General features: G+C 43.3%; 1 long non-coding RNA gene and 1 pseudogene across 2 annotated transcripts in view; both read left to right on the forward strand.

The window, feature by feature from the left end:
• Positions 1-23,454, forward strand: part of LOC105705768 (uncharacterized) — a 55,362-nt gene that overhangs the window by 17,414 nt on the left and 14,494 nt on the right. For both annotated transcript variants that reach the window (XR_010343010.1, XR_001104743.3), the window contains exon 3: positions 11,831-11,979. This is a non-coding gene — a long non-coding RNA (uncharacterized LOC105705768). The remainder of the gene's footprint in view (positions 1-11,830; positions 11,980-23,454) is intronic.
• LOC105705766 (protein Daple-like) lies at positions 1,322-7,312 on the forward strand (annotated as a pseudogene).

Raw genomic sequence — 23,454 nt, forward strand, 5'->3', positions numbered from 1 at the left:
GCAAAACATTTAGATTTCATTTAGAAATTGAGACCACGAAAACTATTCAAAGGATCAACAAAACAAAAATTTGGTTATTTGGAAGGATAAACAAGATCAATCCACCACTAGCTGGATGAACAAAGAAATAAAGAAGATCCAAATAAGCACAATCAGAAATGACAAAAGTGACATTACAACCATTCGTAAAAGAGCCTTCTATACTGCTATGAACATCTTTATGGCCATAAACTAAAAAATATAGAGAACATAGGTACATTCCTGGAAACATACAACCTCCCAAAATTGAACGAGGAAGAAATAGAAACTCTGAACAGACCAATAATAAATTATAAAACTGAATCAGTAGTAAAAAGCCTACTAACCAGAAAAGTCCTGAAGCAAATAGATTCAGAGCTGAATCCTACCAGATGTATAAAGAAGAGCTGATACCAATTCTACTATAACCATTCCAAAAAAATTGAGGAGGAGGGATTTCTCCCTATCTCGGTCTATGAAACCAGAATCATCCTGATGCCAAAATCTGGCAAAGACAAAAACACAAAAAGAAACTTGCAGGCCAATATTTCTGATGAATGTAGATGCAAAAGACTTTAACAGAGTACTAACCAAGAAAATCTAGCAACACATTATAAAGTTAGTACAATCAAATGGGCTTTATTCCTGCAATAGAGAATAGTTAAACATATGCAAATCAATAAATGTGATTCACAACATAAATATAATTAAAAACCGAAACTATATAATTATTTTAGAGAAAAAATATGTAATAAAATGCAATATTCCTTTATAATTAAAAACTCTTAACAAATTAGGCATTGAAGAAACATACCTCAAAATAATAAGAGCCATCTATGACAAACCCACAACCAATGTCATACCAAATAGGCTAAAGTTGGAAGCATTCTTTCTAAGCACTGGAACAAGACAAATGTGTCCACTGTCACCACTGCTATTCAACATAGTACTGGAGGTTCTAGCTAGAGCAATCACACAAGAAAAAGAAATAAAAGGCATCCAAATAGAAAAAGGAAAAGTCAAATTATTTGTTCTTGTTAAATATATGATTCTATACATAGAAAACACTAACAATTCCTCAAAAATATCTGATTTAAAAACTGCAGTAGCCCTTCCCCCAGCCCCAGGCAGGGCATGGGGCCACCAAAGCCATGGAACTGGGCTCGCGTGCCCGCCTTTGTCTCCCGGGTGCTAGCCGCCGCAGCTCTGTGCCCACCGCTCGCTGCGGACCCATTTTGTGCCACAGCGCGGGGCCACCGGGACACGGGTTGGGGGTTACAGAGCCGGCAGGCGCAGCCTCAGCATGGACGTGATGGTCTCGGAGCTCCTGGAGCTCTTCCTGCAGAGCCCGCTGGTGACCTGGGTGAAAACTTTTGGCCAGTTCGGAAGTGGCAGCCAAGACAACCTGACTATGTACATGGATTTAGGGGACTGCATCTTTTTAAACCAAATCATGCTGCAAATAGATCCCAGGCCCACAAATCAACGCATCAATAAGCACGTCAACAATGATGTGAACCTTTGCATTCAGAATTTGACCATCTTGGTGAGAAACATTAAGACCTACTACCAGGAAGTTCTCCAGCAGCTGATTGTAATGAATTTGCCCAATGTTTTGATGATTGTCAGAGAACCACTATCTGGGAAGAGCATGGAGGAAATCAGGAAGGTGCTGCTGCTGGTGATGGGCTGTGCTGTCTAGTGTGAGAGGAAAGAGGAGTTTGTTGAAAGGATCAAACAGCTGGACATTGAGACCCAGGTTGGCATCGTGGCCCATATCCAGGAGGTGACTCACAACTAGGAGAACGCGTTTGACCTATAGTGGCTGGAGCTGCCCGACGTGGCCCCGGAGGAGCTCGAGGCCCTCTCCAGGAGCATGGTGCTCCACCTGAGGAGGCTCACTGAGCAGCAGGACAAGTGCACCGAGCTAGTCGTCGACCTCACTCAGGAGCGGGATTATCTGCAGGCACAGTGCCCACCCAGCCCTGTCAAGTCCTCCATCACTGACTCCACTCCCAGCCCCACCAGCAGCCTCTCCAGCGAAGACAAGCAACACCTGGCTGTGGAGCTGGCCGACACCAAGGCCAGGCTGCGGTGCGTCAAGCAGGAGCTGGAGGAGAAGACAGAGCAGCTTGTGGACACCAGACATGAGGTGGACCAGCTGGTGCTGGAGCTGCAGAAAGTCAAGCAGGAGAACATCCAGCTAGCAGCAGATGCTGGGTCTGCTCAAGCCTATCAAGATGAGCTGGACTCCCTGCGGGAGAAGGTGAACCGCATAGAGAGGCTGGAGCTGGAGCTGACCCGCTGTAAGGAAAAGCTGCATGATGTGGACTTCTATAAGGCCCACATAGAGGAGCTGAGAGAAGATAATATCATTTTAATTGAAACCAAGGCCATGCTGGAGGAACAGCTGGCTGCTGCTTGGGCCCGGGTCGATAAAGTCCATGAGCTGGAGAAGGAGAACCTGCAGCTGAAATCTAAGCTTTGCAACCTGGAATTAGACCAGGACACAGATAAGAAACGAATTGAGGAGCTGCTGGAAGAAAACATAGCCCTTGGGATTGCACAGAAGCAGAGCATGAACGAATCTGCCCACCTTGGCTGGGAGCTGGAGCAGCTGTCCAAGAACGCAGACTTGTTAGACGTCTCCAGGAAGTCATTTGTGTTTGAGCTGAACGAGTGTGGGTCCAGCCGCATCCTGAAGCTGGAGAAGGAGAACCAGAGCCTCCAGAGTACCATCCAGGGGCTGCGGGACATGTCCCTTGTGCTGGAGGAGAGCGGCCTCAATTGCTGCAAGCTGGAGAAGGAGAACCAACAGCTCAGCAAGAAGATTGAATAGTTACAAACCCAGCTGGAGAGAGAGAAGCAGAACCAAGATCTGGAGACCCTCAGTGAGGAGCTGATCAGAGAGAAGGAGCAGCTGCAGAGTGACATGGAGACCATAAAGGCTGACAAAGCCACGCAGATCAAAGACCTTGAGCAGGAAAAGGACCACCTCAACTGAGCTGTGTGGATGCTGCGGGAGAGGTCACAGGTCAGCAGCAAGGCACACATGAAGGACATGGAGAAGGAGAACAAAGCCCTCCACCAGATGGTGATGGAGACCAGTGGCAAGCTCATCCAGTTGGAGTTTGAGAAGTGGCAGCTGCACAGGGACCTGGAGCAGGCCAGGGACAAGGGGGAGTGGGCAGAGAAGCTGGAGAGGGAGCTGCGGAGAACAAACAGCCGGCCAGGAAGCTGACCTCCCTGCAGATGGCCACTGAGAAAGTCGAGGCCCTGGAACACGAGAGCTGGGGCCTGCAGCTGGAGAACCGGACACTGAGAAAGTCTTTGGACACCCTGCAGAATGTGTCCCTGCAGCTTGAGGGCCTGGAGCACAACAACAAGCAGCTGGACACGGAGAACCTGGAGCTGCGCAGGATGGTGGAGCCTCTGCGCTTCACCAGCACCAAACTGGCACAGATGGAGAGGGAGAACCAGCAGCTGGAGCATGTGAAGGAGGAGCTGAGGAGGAATGTGGAGCTGCTCAAGGTCCTAGGCAAGAAGTCAGAGGCCTGGAGCTCAGCTACCAGAGCATGAGTGCCAAGAACCTCTGGCTGCAGCAGAGCCTGGAAAGCAGCGGCCGCAAGACGCAGGCCCTGGAGAGTGAGCTGGGTGAGCTGGAGGCAGAGCACCAGATGCTGCAGCCCTGCAGCTGGCCCATGCACAGCTGGAGGAGGCCGAGAAGGACAGGAAGGCCCTGGAGCAGGAGGTGGCCCAGCTCGAGAAGGACAAGAAGCTGCTGGAGAAGGAGGCCAAGCGGCTGTGGTAGCAGGTGGAGCTCAAGGACACGGTCTTGGATGACAGCACTGCTAAGCTCTCCTCTCTGCTGTTGAAAAGGAGAGCCACACGCTGGACAAGGAGCTGGCCTGCTGCAGGGATGTGGTTGACAAGCTGAAGGAGCTGGAGAAGGACAACCGGGACCTCACCAAGCAGGTCACTGTGCATGCCAGGACACTGATGACCCTGAGGGAGGACCTGGTGCTGGAGAAGCTGAAGAGCCAGCAGCTGAACAGTGAGCTGGACAAGCTGAGGCAGGAACTGGAGAAAGTCAGCCTCAATAGGGAGCTGCTGCTGCAGGAGGATGACAGCGGCAGTGACACAAAATACAAGATTTTGGAGGGCAGAAATGAATCAGCATTAAAAACAACACTAGCCATGAAAGAAGAAAAGACTGTGCTCCTGGAAGAACAGATGGAAGAGAAAGCAAGCCTCAACCGCCAGTTAGAGAGCGAGCTGTAGATGCTGAAGAAGGAATGTGAGATCCTCAGGCAGAACCAGGGAGAGGGGCGGCACTTGCAGAACTCTTTCAGACACCCTGCGGGGAAGACAGCTGCCAGTCACCAGAGGAAAGAGGCCTGGGGACCCAGCCACAAGGAAGCCACCCTGGAGCTGCTCCAAGTGAAGGACCGGGCCACCGAGCTGGAGCGGCTCTGCAAGCTGAGAAGCAGCTGCTCAAGGAACAGATGCAGCACCTGGAGACCCAGAACGTGGCCTTCAGCAGCCAACAGAGCGCCTTCCTGCAGTAGCACACCACGCTGCAGACCCAGACTGCCAAGCTGCAGGTAGGGAACCCCACACTGAGCTCCCAGAGCACTGCACTCAACGCTCAGTACGCACTGCTGCAGAACCACCACATGGCCAAGGAGACGGAGAACAAGAGCCTATAGAGGCAGCAGGAGCAGCTGACAGCGGCCCATGAGGCCCTGCTTCAGGACCACGAGCACCTGGGCATGCTGCACAAGCGGCAGTCGGCCAGTACGAGGCCCTCATCCGCCAGCACAGCTGCCTGAAGTCATTGCATCGGAACCTGGAGCTGGAGCACAAGGAGCTCGGGGAGAGGCATGGGGACATGCTGATGCTCAAGGCAGAGCTGGAGGAATGGGAGAAAGTCTTGACCACGGAGCGGGAGGCGCTGCAGCAGGAGCAGAGGACAAATGCCCTCGCCGTGGGTGAGAACCAGAGGCTGCAGGGTGAGCTGGACACGGTCAATTTCCTGTACCACCAGCTGAAGGGGGAGTACGAGGAGCTACATGCGCACACCAAGGAGCTGAAAACCTCACTGAACAACGTGCAGCTGGAGCTCAACCACTGGCAGGCCTGCTTCAACGAGTGACGAGCTAAAGGAGCAGCACCAGGCCATGGACATCTCGCTGACCAAGCTGGACAACCACTGTGAGCTGCTTTGTCTCAAGGGAAACTTGAAGGAAGAAAATTATCACCTCTTGTGCCAGATCCAGCTGTTGAGCCAGCAGAACCAGATGCTTCTGAAGCAGAACATGGAGAACAAGGAGCAGTACCACGAGGAGCAGAAGTAGTACATAAACAAATTAAATGCCTTAGGAAGACAAAAGGAAAAACTGGAAGAAAAAAGTCATGGATCAATACAAGTTCTATGATCCTGCTCCTGCTCCAAAGAAGAAGAACCACTGGATTGGAGCCAAAGCCTTAGTCAAACTCATCAAACCAGAGAAGGAGGGTTCAAGGGAACGTTTGAAGTTCACTGCGGACAGTCCTCCCTGGCAGCTGGAGTCCTCAGACCCCGCCTTGCTGGCAGCCTCTCAGCCTCTCAGAGCACAGCCCGAGAACCGGGACGCACCCCCACACTGGGCTCCAACTGTGCCGAAGAGCGTGATGCCCACAACGAGTCCGCGGGGAAAGGCCCTGGGGATATATAACCAAAGTGAGGCTCCCCACACAGAGGCAGCCTTGACCGCACAGATGCCTCCACTGATCTGGCCATGAGGTCCTGGCCTTTGGAGCTGGGCTCCTGGACCTGCTCGACCTCAGTCACCACTCCAACCCCTTCCAGCTCCACCCCCACCGCCCGGCACCCAGGCTACACCAAAGATGACAACCTCTGCGAGCCATCTCTGGAGTTTGAGGTCCTCAACCACAGGCAGTACGTGTCGTGGTCGAGTAGCTTAGACAGCAGTAGAAACACATTCAGCAACAGCTCTCCTCTTAACCTAAAAGGCCTCTCCGAACAGCTCCACGGCCGGTCTGAGAGCTTCAGTAGTGAAGACCTGATCCCCAGCAGAAGCCCGGCCACTCTGCCCCCGGGAAGCCGGCGCCCCGGGGCGCAATGCCCTAGGCCGCCACGAGTACCCCTTGCCTCGGAACAGCCCTGTCCCACAGGAGGGTGCCCAGAAGAGGGGCACAGCCCCTCGGCACGCTCGGCCTCCCCCAGCAGCGAGATGGTTACCTTGGAGGAGTTCCTGGAGGAGAGCAACCGCAGCTCCCCGACCCAAGACACACCCAGTTGCCGGGATGACTTGCTGAGTGACTACTTCCGGAAGGCCAGCGATCCCCCAGCCGTGGGAGGCCAGCCAGGACCACCCGCCAGGAAAGAAGGGGCCAAAATGCCTACCAGCTTTGTGGCCCCCACCGTCAAGATGGCCGCCCCCGCCTCAGAGAGGAAGCCGCTGGAGCCCGGGCAGTATGTGAAGCCAAACTCCAGACTGACTGAGGCCGAGGCCCCACCCAGCGTGGCCCCCTGACAGGCCCAGCCCCCGCCAGAGCCTGTCTCTGGGCAGACCCTGGCAGGCCCCGGTGCCCGCAGCTTCCCACGCACCTGCCGGCCGCGGCGCCTCCCTGAGCCGAGCCTTCAGCCTGGCCTCAGCTGACCTTCTCCTGGCCAGCGGGCCCGAGGCCTGCAAACAGGAGTCCCCCCAGAAGCTGGGGGCTCCCGAGGCCTCAGGGGGCAGAGAGACAGGCAGCCATACCCTGCCAAGCCCCGCACCCCCCAGCTCCCACAGCCTGGCCTGGGAGCGGACCCCACTTGTGGGAAAGTCTGGCGGCTCCTGTCAGGGCCCGGGTCCCCGCAGCCGGCCGCTGGACACGAGGTGCTTCTCCCTGGCTCCCCAAAAGGAGGAGAGGCTGGCCCCCATGCATCAGTCCGCCACAGACCCCGCCATTGCCGCTGCAGGTGCTGGTGCTGGCGGTGGTGGCAGCAACTCCCAGCTCCCCCACTTCTCGCCTGCTACAGCCCAAGGCGCCCCCACACTCAGGGGAGGTGGCCACCATCGCTCGCTTCCGGGCGGGGCTCAACCTCTCAGAGGGAGATGGGGTTCCAAGGCAGGGCTGCGGCGAGGGGCTCCCGGCCAAGAGCCCAGGTCTGTCTTCTGACTGGGCTCTCCACCTCCGCCGGAGCCTCGAGGACTTCAGTCGAGGGAGCAGCTCAAAGAGCACCCCGGCCTCCCCGGAGCCGGGCGGGGACCAGCACACGGTGTGGTACGAGTACGGCTGCGTGTGACTGGCTCGCGGCTGAGCTCGCAAACCTGAAAACTACTGACGCGCCTTCCGACGCTCATGGCCTTTTCTCCTGCTTGCCTGAGGCGCCAGGAAAGGGTTTGGAATGAGGAGCGGGGTTCCCATACCTTTCTGCTGTTTGTTCTGTGAATGGAAACACTGTGCCAAGCCCCAAGAGGATGACGCTTTCAGGTGTGTAATGAGTCTTCTGTATCTGCCGCTTCCAGCAGCTGGTATCTTTGGAACAAATCTACGTCAGCATGGGGACCAATTAGGATGCGATGACAAGCTGACTTCCCCCAAAGCAGACACTACTCCAGTACGTCCCGGTACAGCACTCGTTTGCAATGTGTGGAGCTCCATTGGGCACATACATACACAGCAGGCTCACGGGGCTCCGGCCTGGCGGGCCTAAGAGCCCCACTCCCTCTCCCAAAGGCCATCGGATCCGAGGAGAAGCCCAGACTGGCCACACTACAAAGGTCTCGAGGGCCTTGGGCAGACCCCAGAGTCAGGCCTGCTGTTAAAAAACGGGAGTGCTGCTGTTCCATTCCTGGGGTCCCAAGCACTTCCCTTTACCCTAGGACCCAGGGTGCCTGAAAGGCAGCTGGCGGTGGCCTTGGCCATTTGTCCCCAGCCTCCAGCTGGCTCCTGAGCTCTGCACCAGGGGGATTGGGGACCACACAGGCATCTGCCTTCCTAGATTTCTCTGGCTCAGTTTTCTGCCAACACTGGATCTGCCAGGCCTGGGGATGGGGAGGGCAGGATAGAGGCCCTCACCGAGTCCCCTCCAGGCTAGGGTGTATAGTGGACCGAGGGGTCACCCGGGCAAAGCGAGGTACAGGCTCGATGTGTAAACTGGCCGCGGCCCCCAACTTCCCCGGTCTCAGATGGGGTGTTTTCTGAGTAACTTTTTGGATATAGAAACCATTTAAAAAAAAAATATAACATATATATGCACACACTCATGTGAAATATGTATACTTTGGGGGATCTATTTATGTTCCAGAGGGAGTCATTCTCTTCTGTCAGGAATCTTATCTGCTACTTTGTGTCTTTGGTCAGATTCCTGACAGTTTAGTTTCCTGTTGTAAAGGTGCTTTTCCTGGGGTGAACTAAACCTATTGATTTTTTCTTAAGATTTTGTTTTCCTTTTGATTTAATATACTGAGAAAGAAATGGGAGACTTTTGAATGTTAACAAGGTCCTTTTAGGAGCGTTTGGGATTCTATATTAAATAGCTATCTGTTCTGGAATGCAAGGACAGGATTGTAAAAAATGGAATGGAACAAAAAAAAAAAACTGCAGTAAAGTTTCAGGATACAAAATAAATGCAAACATCAGTAGCATTTCTTTACACCAATAGTATTCAAGATTAGAACCAAATCAAGAAAGTAATTCCATTTCCAATAACTAGGAAAGAATAAGTTACCTAGGAATATGTCTAATCAAGGAAGTGAAAGAGCTCTACAAGGAGAACTCTAAACATTGCTGAGGGCTGGGTGTGATGGCTTACACCTGTAATCCCAGTACTTTGGGAGGCCAAGACAGGAAGGAAGATTGCTTGAGCCAAGGAGTTCAAGAAGAGCCTGGGCAACATCAGGAGACCCTACGTCTACAACTTTTTTAAAAAATCAGCTAAATGTGGTGGAATGTACCTATAATTCCAGATACTAGGGAGGCTGAAGTGGGCTAATGGCGTGAGGCTGGAAGCTCGAGGCTGCAGTGAGCCATGATCAGGCTACTGTACTCTAGCCTGGGTGACAGAGTGAGAACCTGTCCCCCCAAAAAAAATTTGCTGAAAGAAATCATAGATTATACAAACAAATGAAAAAAAATTTCCATGTTCATGAATTAGAGGAATCAATATTGTAAAAATCTCTATACTGCCAAAGAAATCTACAGATTCAATGTAATTTCTATCAAATTACCAACATTGTGTTTTACAGTATTAAGAAAAATTTATTTTAAATTTCATGTGGAACAACAACAATGAAAAAAACAGCCCAAATAGCCAAGGCAATTCTAAGCAAAAAGAATAAAGCCAGAGGCATCATATTACCCAACTTCAAACTATACTGTAAGCCTGTAGCAACCAAAACAACATGTCACTGGTACGTAACAGACACAGAGATCAATGGAACAAAACAGAGAACCCAGAAAGAAAGCCAAACATCTGCAATCACTGATCTTCGACAAAGCTGACAAAAATAAGCAACGGGGAAAGGACAATAAATGGTATTGGGAAAACTGGCTAACCATATACAGAAGAGAAAACTGGACCCCTATCTTCAAACATATGCAAAAGTTAACTCTAGGTGGATTAAAGACTTAAATGAAGGATCTCAAACTATAAAAATCTTAGAAGATTATGTAAAAGATAACTATTCTGGACATTGGGCTAGGCAAAGAATTTATGGCTCAGTTCTCAAAAGAAATTGCAACACAAAAATTGACAAGTGGGACCTAATTAAAATAAATAGCTTATGCACAGAAAAGGAAGCTATCAATGGAGTAGGCAGATGACCTTTAGAATGGAGAAAATATTTGCAATCTATGCATCTGACAATGGACTAATATCCAGAATGTGTAAGAACCTTAAATCAACAAGAAAAAAAATGCATTAACAATTGAGCAAAGAACACGAATAGACACTTTTCAAAAGAAGACATACAAATATGCAACCCACATAGAAACAATGCTCACATCAATAATCATCAGAGAATTGCAAACTGAAACCACAATAAGATATAAGCTCACACGAGTCAGAATGGCTCTTATGAAAGAGTTGAAAAACGATAGATGCTAGTGAGATTGTGGAGAATAAGAAACACTTATACACTGTTGGTGTAAATGTAAATTCAGCAACTATAGAAAGCAGTTTGGAGATTTCTTGAAGAACTTAAAACAGAGCTACCATTCAACCCAGCAATCAATTCCTGGGTATATACCTAAAGGAAAAGAGATTATATCAAAAAGACACATGTATTCATGTTCATTGCCACACTATTCATAAAAGCAAAGACATGGAATTAACCTAGGTACCTATCACTGGTGGATTAGATAAAGAAAATGTGTTGCATATACACCATGGAAAACTACATAGCCATAAAAATGAGAGGAAATCACGTCCTTTGCAGCATCATGGATGGAGCTGGAGACCATATCTAGGTGAATTCATTCTGAAACAGATAATCAAATACCGCATGTTATCACTTATAAGTAGGAACTAAATATTGGGTCCAGATGTACATACAGACAAAATCAATAGACACTGAGGACTCCAAAGAAGGGAGAAAGGTAGAAGGGAAAGTGCTGGAAAACCACCTATTAGGTGTTATGTTCACTATCTGAGTGACATATTCAGTTGAAGCTCAAATCTTAGTGTCCTGCAATCCGTTTATGTAAAAATCCTGCCCATGTACCCATTGAATCTAAAAAATAATATAAAATAAAGAATAAAATATGGGCTTAGATACTCTCAAAAGAATAATTTCTCTTATACTTTGACTCCAAAACTCTACTTGTAGAAATTTATTCTTCAGATACAATCTTACATAAAGAAAATAATATATGGCATATTAAGAACGTTTTCTAATATCAAATAATTATGTACGGTCTAAATGCTTATCAACATAGAACTAGTTAGACATATTATAGGCAACAGAATACTCTACCACCATAAGAAAAATGAGGACTTTTATTAACATGATATTAAAGATACACAATAGGATAAAAAGGTAGATAGTTTTAATGGTGTGCTGCCATTTGTGTTAAAAAATATTACGTGTTTATTTAAAACTGTATATTGTGTTTTTGGATAATGAGACAAGAGTTAGAGGAAGAATCTTGTCTTTTTTATTTGCATTTTTAACTACATGCATGGATTTCTCTTGAAAATATATGAACATTAAAAATAAAGTAAGATTATGACAATGGTAAGGTCAAGCATGGCCAAAGTCTCCTTGAGAGGTACATGGAGTACACTATGTTCTTTTTAGCAAATTCAAACTCTACCTGCTTTTCTAGCCTGGCTCCAGAATTATCTCCTGTATGAGTCTGTCTTAGTTCATTCTAATTATGATTCATTCTATTATTTTATTACCCATATTGAGTACCTACTATGGGTCAGGTACTATTTGACAATTAGGTTAACATATATTTTCATCCATGGAAATCTTGTAATATTTATATGTAGAAAAAATAAAAATTTTAATTTCCATAATTTAAAACTTTTGTTCATAAAATCTAGTGTGTGATTCTATATTATTTACTTATCATTTCAAATTTCTCTCCATAAATTTATTTCTCTAATTAAGTTATAATCTCCTTAGGCTAGAACTTTGTTTGTGACTTGATTTCTTTTCTGTCCAGCATTGATTTAGTGCCACAGTCAGGACACAGCAGGCACTGAATGAATATTAGTGAATGATTGATTGATTGTTGCTGACCTGTGGCTTTTCTTATTTTGAAATTGTTTGCTGTTAAAGAAAAATAATTTATACTATTTATTCCTGAATAGGTGATCATTTCAAACCAAGAAACAACAAAAATTAAAGACATTCACATTGTGTCTGTAATTCAACTATGGACCAAAATCAGCATTTGAATAAGACAGCAAAAGCACAATCTTCAGAGAAAAAGAAAACTGGACACTGCAATGCATTCAAGGTGGAGTGAATTTCATTCTTTCAAACTAATATAAATGAAAAATTTTAATTTATAGAAAGGCAACCAGTTATTATAGATCGCACCACTGCACTTCAGCCTGGGTGACAAGAGCGAGATTCACTCTCAAAAAAAAAAAAAAAAGAAAAAATATGATATTTTAAATCATCATTTTCAATTGAAGTATAGTTTAAAATATTAACAAAATAATTCATATCTTGATTTAAAACAGTCTTTGAATCTGATTAAGGAATTTCATTGGTAAAACTTTCAATCCTTCAGTGTTTATTAACGTGGAAAGTTTAGATATATTTTCCTATATTTTCTTTGGTTCTTGATAGGTCAAAATGTACTTATAAATGTGATTAAAAGAATGGATGTTTAATGAATAATATATAAAATATGCTCTTTGAAATAACCTATAAATCTAGAACACTAATGTCTTATGAATCACTTTGTGATCTTGTCCTATTTAAATATTCTTTTTTTTAAAGAACAGCATTTTAAAAATTCTTTTAGATAATATACTCTGACAGAAAAAAGATCAGCAATAATCAAAAGACCTCAACAAAAGACCTAATTGATGACTTAGAAAAGCCATTGAATATTTCCACTTCCAACTTGGTAAAAGTAATAATTCTGACCTTGCTTTTGTCACAAACTGTGGGAGCAATATCAACATTTTCATAAACAGGAAAAAGGACTCCTCAGTACGGTGTGATATATGATGAAACCAAGACTCAGCAAAGTTGAGAAATTTGCCTGAGGTCACCTATATTGTATATGGAAAACGCTGGTACCCAAGTCAAAACCTTAAACCCACACAGGGAAGTCTTGAGGAAATCAAGAAATCAATCACAGCTGTATTTTACCAATATCTTAAGTTTTTTATTTAGTCAAAGTTGTAGTCTTATCCAGCTGAATAAAGACCACTGAGATCATCTGAATTGCAATAATGTTATATCAGGTTCCTTTTAACTTTGTCCAGGAAACATGATGTGTTTTCAGAGATTACTGGTAAAATGTTGTTCTGATGAAATATTTGAATAATATCTAAGCAGAATGAAAGTCACAAAGAAAAACTATTGGTGATACAATTGAATTACATTCTATTGTCTAGGATTCACATGGTATGCTGAATTATTTTTGCTTTCCATTGTAGGGTATTACAGTGATTTCACTCACAAAGCACATTACCTGAAGCCAAATAAGACCAGAAAAATGACAATAATAGTAGCTAACATTTATTGTCTGCTTACTGTATGCCAGATATTGGTCTGGTGACTTTACATCTGCTAATAGATTTTTTTTCCTTATCACAATTCTATCAACCAGATGCTATTATTTCCCCTCTCAGATGAAAACATCTATGCATAGAAAGGGCAAATAATTTCCTGTCGGTCACAAAGCTGGTAAGTGGTGGAACTCAGGTCTGAACTCAGGCAGTCTGATTCTAAGTCCCATGTTCTCAACTCTACTTCATATTGTTAAAGTAAGTGGGAATTTTTGTAATATTAGTACCCTCAAGATGTTGTGGTAAGCAGGAATTTATAAGTGGCCTATTTAATGACCTTCTGCATTCCAAACTTCTAAAAATTCACCTTCAGACCAAATAATTTAGTATCACCTAACTATGGGAGTCTTACACTTGTTTATGTGCATGTGCAGACACTAATACAGATGTTGTTACTGGCTTACATAGACAGACTCAGCAGATGGAAATGTATATAAATGCAAATGCATAACAAACACCTTCCAGTAAAAACAATGTATATTTTGAGTCTTATCTATCCCTTTCCCTCAATTTTTGAACTGAACTAAGTTACGTAAAACCTACCAGTATATCCATCATCTTTAATACTTGTCACTTCTGCTGTTTGAATTTCTTATACCTCTAAATTGTAATGAAAAGTATGCAACAACACAAAAGTAATGCATTAATAACAAAAGCCTTAAATAATGGAGCAAAAGAAAAACTTTCCCATTTCTGGTTCCATTCTCATTCCCCTTAGTGGCTTAAAACAATGCAATTATTGTCTTAACTTTCTGAGACTCAGAAGTCTGAAACAAGTTTCAGTTAACTAAACTCAAAACTGGCAAGTCTGTGTTTCTTTCTAAAGATTCTGGGGATAATTTCCTTGGTTTCTGAACTTCATGAGGCTGTCTGAATTCCTTGGCTCATGGCTTCCTCTATTCAAAGCTAGTGATGTCAAAGCTAGAGAATTCTTGTATACCTCCTATCTCCACAGATACGTAACTTCCTCCATTATGAACATTCCCCACCAGAGTAGTATATTTGTTAAAATTTGTCAATCTACATTCACACATTATAATTATCCTTAGCCCATATTTTACATTAGGGTACACTTTTGTTGGTATTATGTCTTCTGTGGGTTTAGGCAAATACAAAGGCATGTATTCATTATTATAATATCAAACAGAGTAGTTTTATTGCCTTGGGTTTCTTTTCTGCTCTTCATCATTTTTCACTCACTCAACCTTTGTCAAACACTAATTTTTTTATACTGCTTCCATAGTTTTGTTTTTTCCAGAAAGGTATATAATTGAATTCTTATGCTGTAGTCTTTTCAGAGTGGCTTCTTTCATTTAGTGACATGTATTTATGGCTCCTTCATGGTTTTGTATGGTTTGGTAGCTGATTTTTTAGCATTGAATAATATTTCATTATTTAGATATATCAGTTTGTTTATCCATATACATACTGAAGTACATCTGGATTACATTCAAGTTTTGGCAATTATACATAAAACTACTATAAACTTCTGTGTGCGGATTTTTATGTGAACATACGTTTTCAACTCTTTTGGGTAAATACCAAGTAGTGTGATTGCTAGATTATATGGTAAAGTATGTTTAATTTTGTTAGCAATTGTCAAACTGGCTTCCAAAGTGGCTGAACCATTTTTTTATTCTCAACAGCATGAATACAATTTCTATTGCTCCATATGCTTGCCAACATTTGCTGTTGTCAGTGTTTTAAATATTGGCAATTCTAATAGGTGTTTAGTGGTATCTTATTGTCATTTTAGTTTGCATTTTCCTGATAACATAGAATGTGAGGCATAAAATCGATGTGCTTACTTGTCATCTGTATATCTTCCCTGGTGAGGTGTCTGTTAAGTCTTTCATCTATTTTTCATTTAGTTTTTTTTTCCTTATTTTGGAGTTTTAAGAGTCCTTTATCATTTGGAAAAGTCCTTTATCAGAAATGTCCTTAGCAAATATTTTCCCTCAGTCTGTGACTTCTCTTTTTATTCTCTTAAATTTTATCTCACAAAGCAGAAGTTTTAAATTTTAACAATGTCTAGTCTACCAGCTTTCTTTTTTTTTTTTTTTTTTTTTTTGAGATGAAGTCTTGCTCTGTTTCCCAGGCTGGAGTCCAATGGTGCAATCTCTGCTCACCACAACCTCTGCCTCCTGGGTTCAAGCGATTCTCCTGCCTCTGCCTCCCTAGTAGATGGGATTACAGTCACATGCCACCATGCTCAGCTAACTTTTTTGTATTTTTAGTAGAGACAGGGTTTCACCATGTTTGCCAGGATGGTCTTGAACTCCTGACCATGTGATCTGACTGCCTCGGGCTCCCAAAATGCTGGGATTACAGGTGTGAGTTACCACATCCTTCCCTATCTGTATACATTTTATTCCTTTTTCTTGTTTTATTGCATTAACTAGGATTTCCAGTACCGTGTTCAAAAGCAGTGGGGAAAGGGGACATCTTTGCCTTCTTACCGATCTTAATAGGAAAGTTTTGAGTTTCTTACTACGAAATATAATGTTATCTGTAGTGTATTAGTAGATGACTTTTATAAAGTTGAAGACATTTTCCTCTATTCATAATGTGTTGAGAGTTTTTGTCATAAACAAGTGTGGGTTTTTGTGAAATGATTCTTTTGAACTGATTAATATGATTATGTGATTTTCTTTTCTTTTATAGCCTACTGATGTGATGAATCAATTATATAAATTGATTTTGAAATGGCAAACCAGCTTTTCATGCCTGGGAAAAGTCCCATTCAGTCATGCTGTTCAATTCTTTTCATGGATTCTTAGGAGTTTTTTTGCTAATATTTGTGGAGAATATTTAAATCTATGTTTATGAGATAAATTAGTCTGTAGTTTTCTTTTGTTGTAATATTTAATATCATTCTATGGTTTTGGTGTTAGGGCAAGCCTGGCCTTATAAAATGAGATAAAATGTATTTCTAATGCTCTGTTCTCTGAAAAAAATTATAGAGCATTAGTATAGTTTCTTTATTAAATGTTTGATAGAAATCACCATTGTAACCATCTAGGCCTGGTTCTTACTATTTTGAAATGTTATTAATTATGAATTCATCTTTATTAAACTAAGTCTATTCAGATGGTATATATCTTCTTGGATGAGGTTGGATTGATAATGTCTTTCAAGAAATTGGGCCATTTTATATGTTACTAAAATTATAGACAAAGTGTTGTTTATAGTATTTCTTTTTTTTTTTTTTTTTTTTTTAATTGCATTTTAGGTTTTGGGGTACATGTGAAAAACATGCAAGGTTGTTGCATAGGTACATATGTGGCAGTGTGATTTGCTGCCTTCCTCCCCTTCACCTATATCTGGCATTTCTCCCCATGCTATCCCTCCCCAACTCCCCATCCCCCTCTAGCCCCCCCTCTCCCCCCCAACAGACCCCACTGTATAGTGCTCCCCTCCCTGTGTCCATGTGTTCTCATTGTTCAACACCCACCTATGAGTGAGAACATGTGGTGTTTGCTTTTCTGTTCTTGTGTCAGTTTGCTGAGAATGATGGTTTCCAGGTTCATCCATGTCCCTACAAAGGACGCGAACTCATCGTTTTTGATGGCTGCATAATATTCCATGGTGTATATGTGCCACATTTTTCCTGTCCAGTCTATCATCGATGGGCATTTGGGTTGGGTCCAGGTCTTTGCTATTGTAAACTGTGCTGCAATGAACATTCGTGTGCATGTGTCCTTATGGTAGAACGATTTATAATCCTTTGGATATATACCCAGTAATGGGATTGCTGGGTCAAATGGAATTTCTATTTCTAGGTCCTTGAGGAATCGCCACACTGTTTTCCACAATGGTTGAACTAATTTACACTCCCACCAACAGTGTAAAAGTGTTCCTATTTCTCCACATCCTCTCCAGCATCTGTTGTCTCCAGATTTTTTAATGATCGCCATTCTAACTGGCGTGAGATGGTATCTCAACGTAGTTTTGATTTGCATTTCCCTAATGACCAGTGATGATGAGCATTTTTTCATATGTTTGTTGGCCTCATGTATGTCTTCTTTTGTAAAGTACCTGTTCATATCCTTTGCCCATTTTTGAATGGGCTTGTTTGTTTTTTTCTTGTAAATCTTTTTTAGCTCATTGTAAATTCTGGATATCAGCCCTTTGTCTGACGGGTAGGCTGCAAAAATTTTTTCCCATTCTGTTGGTTGCCGATTCACTCTATTGACTGTTTCTTTCGCCGTGCAGAAGCTGTGGAGTTTGATCAGGTCCCATTTGTCTATTTTGGCTTTTGTTGCCAATGCTTTTGGTGTTTTGGTCATAAAGTCCTTGCCTACGCCTATGTCCCGAATGGTTTTGCCTAGGTTTTCTTCTAGGGTTTTTATGGTGTTAGGTCTTATGTTTAAGTCTTTAATCCATCTGGAGTCAATTTTAGTGTAAGGCGTCAGGAAGGGGTCGAGTTTCTGCTTTCTGTATATGGCTAGCCAGTTTTCCCAACACCACTTATTGAACAGGGATTCCTTTCCCCATTGCTTTTGTCAGGTTTGTCAAAGATAGGGTGGTTGTAGATATGTTGTGTCACCTCCGACGCCTCTGTTCTGTTCCATTGATCTATATCTCTGTTTTGGTACCAGTACCATGCTGTTTTGATTACTGTAGCCTTGTAGTATAGTTTGATGTCGGGTAGTGTGATGCCTCCTGCTTTGTTCTTTTTGCTTAGAATTGACTTGGCTATGCGGGCTCTCTTTTGGTTCCATATGAAGTTTAAGGTGGTTTTTTCCAGTTCTGTGAAGAAGGTCATTGGTAGCTTTATGGGGATAGCGTTGAATCTGTAAATTACTTTGGGCAGTATGGCCATTTTCACAATATTGATTCTTCCTAACCATGAACATGGAATGTTTCTCCATCTGTTTGTGTCCTCTCTTATTTCGTTGAGCAGTGGTTTGTAGTTCTCCTTGAACAGGTCCTTTACATTCCTTGTTAGTTGTATTCCTAGGTATTTTATTCTCTTTGTAGCAATTGTGAATGGCAGTTCGTTCTTGATTTGGCTCTCTTTAAGTCTGTTATTAGTGTATAGGAATGCTTGTGATTTTTGCACATTGATTTTGTATCCTGAGACTTTGCTGAAGTTGCTTATCAGTTTCAGGAGATTTTGGGCTGAGACGATGGGGTCTTCTAGATATACAATCATGTCGTCTTCAAATAGAGACAATTTGACTTCCTCCTTTCCTAATTGAATACCCTTTATTTCCTTTTCTTGCCTGATTGCTCTGGCTAGAACTTCCAGTACTATATTGAATAGGAGTGGTGAGAGAGGGCATCCTTGTCTAGTGCCTGATTTCAAAGGGAATGCTTCCAGTTTTTGCCCATTCAGTATGATATTGGCTGTCGGTTTGTCGTAAATAGCTTTTATTATTTTGAGATACGTTCCATCGATACCTAGTTTATTGAGGGTTTTTAGCATAAAGGGCTGTTGAATTTTGTCGAAGGCCTTCTCTGCATCAATTGAGATAATCATGTGGTTTTTGTCTTTGGTTCTGTTTATGTGGTGAATTACATTTATAGACTTGCGTATATTGAACCAGCCTTGCATCCCCGGGATGAATCCTACTTGATCATGGTGGATAAGCTTTTTGATGTGCTGTTGCAATCGGCTTGCCAGTATTTTATTGAAGATTTTTGCATCTATGTTCATCATGGATATTGGCCTGTAGTTTTCTTTTCTTGTTGAGTCTCTGCCGGGTTTTGGTATTAGGATGATGTTGGTCTCATAAAATGATTTGGAAAGGATTCCGTCTTTTTGGATTATTTGGAATAGTTTCAGTAGGAATGGTACCAGTTCCTCTTTGTATGTCTGGTAGAATTCGGCTGTGAACCCATCGGGACCTGGGCTTTTTTTGGCTGGTAGGCTCTTAATTGCTGCCTCGACTTCAGCCCTTGTTATTGGTCTATTCAGGGTTTCAACTTCTTCCTGGTTTAGGCTTGGGAGGAGGCAACTGTCCAGGAATTTATCCATTTCTTCCAGGTTTTCTAATTTATGTGCATAGAGTTGCTTGTAATAATCTGTGATGATGGTTTGAATTTCTGTGGCATCTGTGGTGATATCCCCTTTATCATTTTTTATTGCATCTATTTGGTTATTCTCTCTTTTCTTTTTTATTAGTCTGGCTAGTGGTCTGTCTATTTTGTTGATCTTTTCAAAAAACCAGCTCCTGGATTTATTGATTTTTTGTAGGGTTTTTTGTGTCTCTATCTCCTTCAATTCTGCTTTGATCTTAGTTATTTCTTGTCTTCTGCTAGGTTTTGAGTTTTTTTGATCTTGCTCCTCTAGCTCTTTCAATTTCGATGATAGGGTATCAATTTTAGATCTCTCCTTTCTTCTCATGTGGGCACTTATTGCTATATATTTTCCTCTAGAGACTGCTTTAAATGTGTCCCAGAGATTCTGGTATGTGGTGTCTTCGTTCTCGTTGGTTTCGAAGAACATCTTTATTTCTGCCTTCATTTCAGTGTTTATCCAGTCTACATTCAGGAGAAAGTTGTTCATTTTCCATGAAGCTGTGCGGTTCTGGGTTGGTTTCTGAATTCTGAGTTCTAACTTGATTGCACTGTGGTCTGAGAGACTGTTTGTTATGGTTTCCGTTCTTTTGCATTTGCTGAGGAGTGATTTACTTCCAATTATGTGGTCAATTTTAGAGTAGGTGTGATGTGGTGCTGAGAAGAATGTATATTCTGTGGATTTGGGGTGGAGAGTTCTGTAAATGTCTATTAGGTTTTCTTGTTCCAGGTCCGAGTTCAAGTCCTGGATATCCTTGTTAATTTTCTGTCTCATTGATCTGTCTAATATTGACAATGGGGTGTTGAAGTCTCCCACTATTATTGTGTGGGAGTCTAGGTCTCTGTAATTTTTTAAGAACTTTCCTTATATATTTGGGTGCTCCTGTATTAGGTGCATATATATTTAGGATCGTTAGCTTTTCTTGTTGCATTGATCCCTTTACCATTATGTAATGTCCTTCTTTGTCTCTTTTGATCTTTGTTGCTTTAAAGTCTATTTTGTCAGAGATGAGAATTGCAACTCCTGCTTTTTTTTGCTCTCCGTTTGCTTGGTAAATCTTCCTCCATCCCTTTATTGTGAGTCTTTGTGTATCCTTGCATGTGAGGTGGGTTTCCTGGATACAGCACACTGATGGGTTTTGGCTTTTTATCCAGTTTGCCAGTCTGTGTCTTTTGATTGGGGCATTTAGTCCATTTACATTTAGGGTTAATATTGTTATGTGTGAATTTGATCCTGTCATTTTGGTGCTAGCTGGCTGTTTTGCCCATTGGTTGATGCAGATTCTTCATTGTGTTGCGGCTCTTTACCGTTTCATGTGTTTTTGGAGTGGCTGGTTCTGGTTGTCCTTTTCTATGTGTAGTGCCTCCTTTAGGAGCTCTTGTAAAGCTGGTCTGGTGATGGTGAAATCTCTGAGTTCTTGCTTGTTCACAAAGGATTTTATTTTTCCTTCACTTATGAAGCTTAGTTTGGCTGGATATGAAATTCTGGGTTGAAAGTTCTTTTCTTTAAGGATGTTAAATATCGGCCCCCACTCTCTTCTGGCCTGTAGGGTTTCTGCTGAGAGATCTGCAGTGAGTCTGATGGGCTTCCCTTTGTGGGTAACCCGACCTTTCTCTCTGGCTGCCCTTAGTATTTTCTCCTTCATTTCAACCCTGGTGAATCTGATGATTATGTGCCTCGGTGTTGCTCTTTTAGGGGAATATCTTTGTGGTGTTCTCTGTATTTCCTGGGCTTGAATATTGGCCTGCCTTGCTAGGTTGGGGAAGTTTTCCTGGATAATATCCTGGAGAGTATTTTCCAGCTTGGATGCATTCTCTTCGTCACATTCAGGTACCCCTATCAAACGTAGATTAGGTCTTTTCACATAGTCCCATATTTCTTGTTGGCTTTGTTCATTCCTTTTTACCCTGTTTTCTCTAATCTTGCCTTCTCGTTTTATTTCATTGAGTTGATCTTCTACCTCTGATATCCTTTCTTCTGCTTGGTCAATTCGGCTGTTGAAACTTGTGCATGCTTCACGAAGTTCTCGTGTTGTGTTTTTCAGCTCCATCAATTCACTCATATTCCTCTCTAAGTTGTCCATTCTCGTTAGCATTTCGTCAAGTCTTTTTTCAAGGTTCTTAGTTTCTTTGCATTGGGTTAGAACATGTTCTTTTAGCTCACGAAAGTTTCTTATTATCCACTTTCTGAAAGCTGATTCTGTCATTTCCTCACACTCATTCTCCATCCAGTCTTGTTCCCTTGCTGGTGGGGAGTTGTGCTCCCTTGTAGGAGGAGAAGTGTTCTGATTTTGGGTGTTTTCATCCTTTTTGCGCTGGTTTCTTCCCATCTTTGTGGATTTATCCACCTATCGACTTTGTAGTTGCTGTCTTTCTGATTTTGGTAATTTTAAGTCTGCAGCAGCAGAACTCATAAACCCCCTTTTTCTTCCCTCCCGGTGTTCTGTCCTGGGGATTTAGGGAGTTACGATTTTCCGCTGTCTTGTTGTTGCTTTCCCTGCCCACTAGGTGGCAGCCTAGTCGCACTCAGCCTGTAGAGGCTTCACTGAGCTGCTGTGGGCTCCGCCCAGCCTCCTTGTGAACTTTCCTGCAGTCTTGTTTATATGGGCGTAGTTAGAACTGTTTCCGCTATGATGGCCCACCCCTGTAGTGACGGAGTCTCTGTAGTGACGGGTTACCTTCGTTGTGGCAAATTGCCCTAGGAACTGCAGGGTGTGTCCCAATGGAGGGCGCCCCTCCCCCACAGAGCTGGACCGACCCGGGTTCAGTTGTGTTTCCTGAGGCGCTTTCTTTGCCCAGGAGTCTCCTGTCTTGTCTCCCTGTTTCAGCTCCCCTTGCTGGCTTACCGGGGACTCGGTTTCACTCACTCTGCAGGAGGAGCCACTTCCCTTGCCTCAGGGCACAGGCCGAGCGGTTGCGCCAGTCAAACCAGCCACGCTGGCGACCCGTGGGGCTCTTTCCCCTGTGAATCTCCTGGTCTGTGGGCAGTAAAAATCCGCTGCCCAGTGAGCCGTTGCTGAAGCGGCGGCTCTGAGATTCGTGGCGCGTTTTTGCCCGGGGAATTTCCTGGCTTGACTCCCTGTTTCAGCTCCCCTTGCTGGCTTACAGAGGACTCAGTCGCACTCACTCTGCAGAAGGAGCCGCTGCTCCCTGCCTCAGGAAGCCAGCAGCGCTGGCGACCTGTGGTGCTCTTCCCCCTGTGAATCTCCTGGTCTGTGGGCAGTAAATATCCGTCTGGAAATGCGGCGTCCACTCACCCTCTGCGCTTTCTCTCGGAGCTGCATTCGCGAGTTCCTCCTAATCGGCCATCTTGGATCTCCCAAATGTATCCAATCTTAATCAGTTTGACCATAGGCAAGATTGTTACAAACCTTTTATAACCCTTTACAAATTTTGCTAAAGAGTAGATCAGAAGCATGTATTTGCTCTAAGAAAAAACCTGTTTTGCTTTTATTCCAATGTTTGATTTACAGAGAAACTGAATAACACCCCATTAACTTTAGCCAATATCCATATACAGAGTCTCTTACAATTGTTTCAACCTTCCACAACTTGTTCCAACCCTTAGATTTTTCCTATCTAATTTAAAACAATCCTTTAACCTTTTAATCTAGACAAGAAAAAATTCACATTCCCATGACTTCTTATAATTTTTGTTACCAAAAACATTTCACCTTGTGTATTAAACTGTTTATTCAATAGTCTCAATTACATGTTATAATGTTAACTCTTAGTAACTTTTATTTTTGGTTAAAACCTTGGTAAATTCTGGATTTTAATTATGGACTAGGTATGGAGCCTAGCCTAGGACACACCAGGCAGAAGTGCAAATAAGGGTTGACTCTCCAGCATAGCTCGGGCACGTGGCTAACTCCACATGTCCCCAGGCCTTATCTAGAATCTAATGTCTCCAAGGTAGGTAAATTGAACAATTTTCAAAAGTCAAAGAAGCAGTTTTTGACCTTAAAGAATTTAGCAAACTTAATATCTGACCTTCATAATTTAGACCAAATGTCTTTATTTTACCAATAATCTTTAAAACTGTTTTTATTTCCCAAAGATTAAATTACATAAACTAAAAGGCATTACACTTTTTCCTTTTCTGACAAAATATTTCATGTAAGCTCTTATTATTTTAAACCAATTAATTAAAGCTCTTT

This window comes from Aotus nancymaae, unplaced genomic scaffold (assembly GCF_030222135.1).
Source record: "Aotus nancymaae isolate 86718 unplaced genomic scaffold, 86718_ANA_hifiasm-v0.15.2.pri h1tg000016l, whole genome shotgun sequence".
Lineage (NCBI taxonomy): Eukaryota > Metazoa > Chordata > Mammalia > Primates > Aotidae > Aotus > Aotus nancymaae.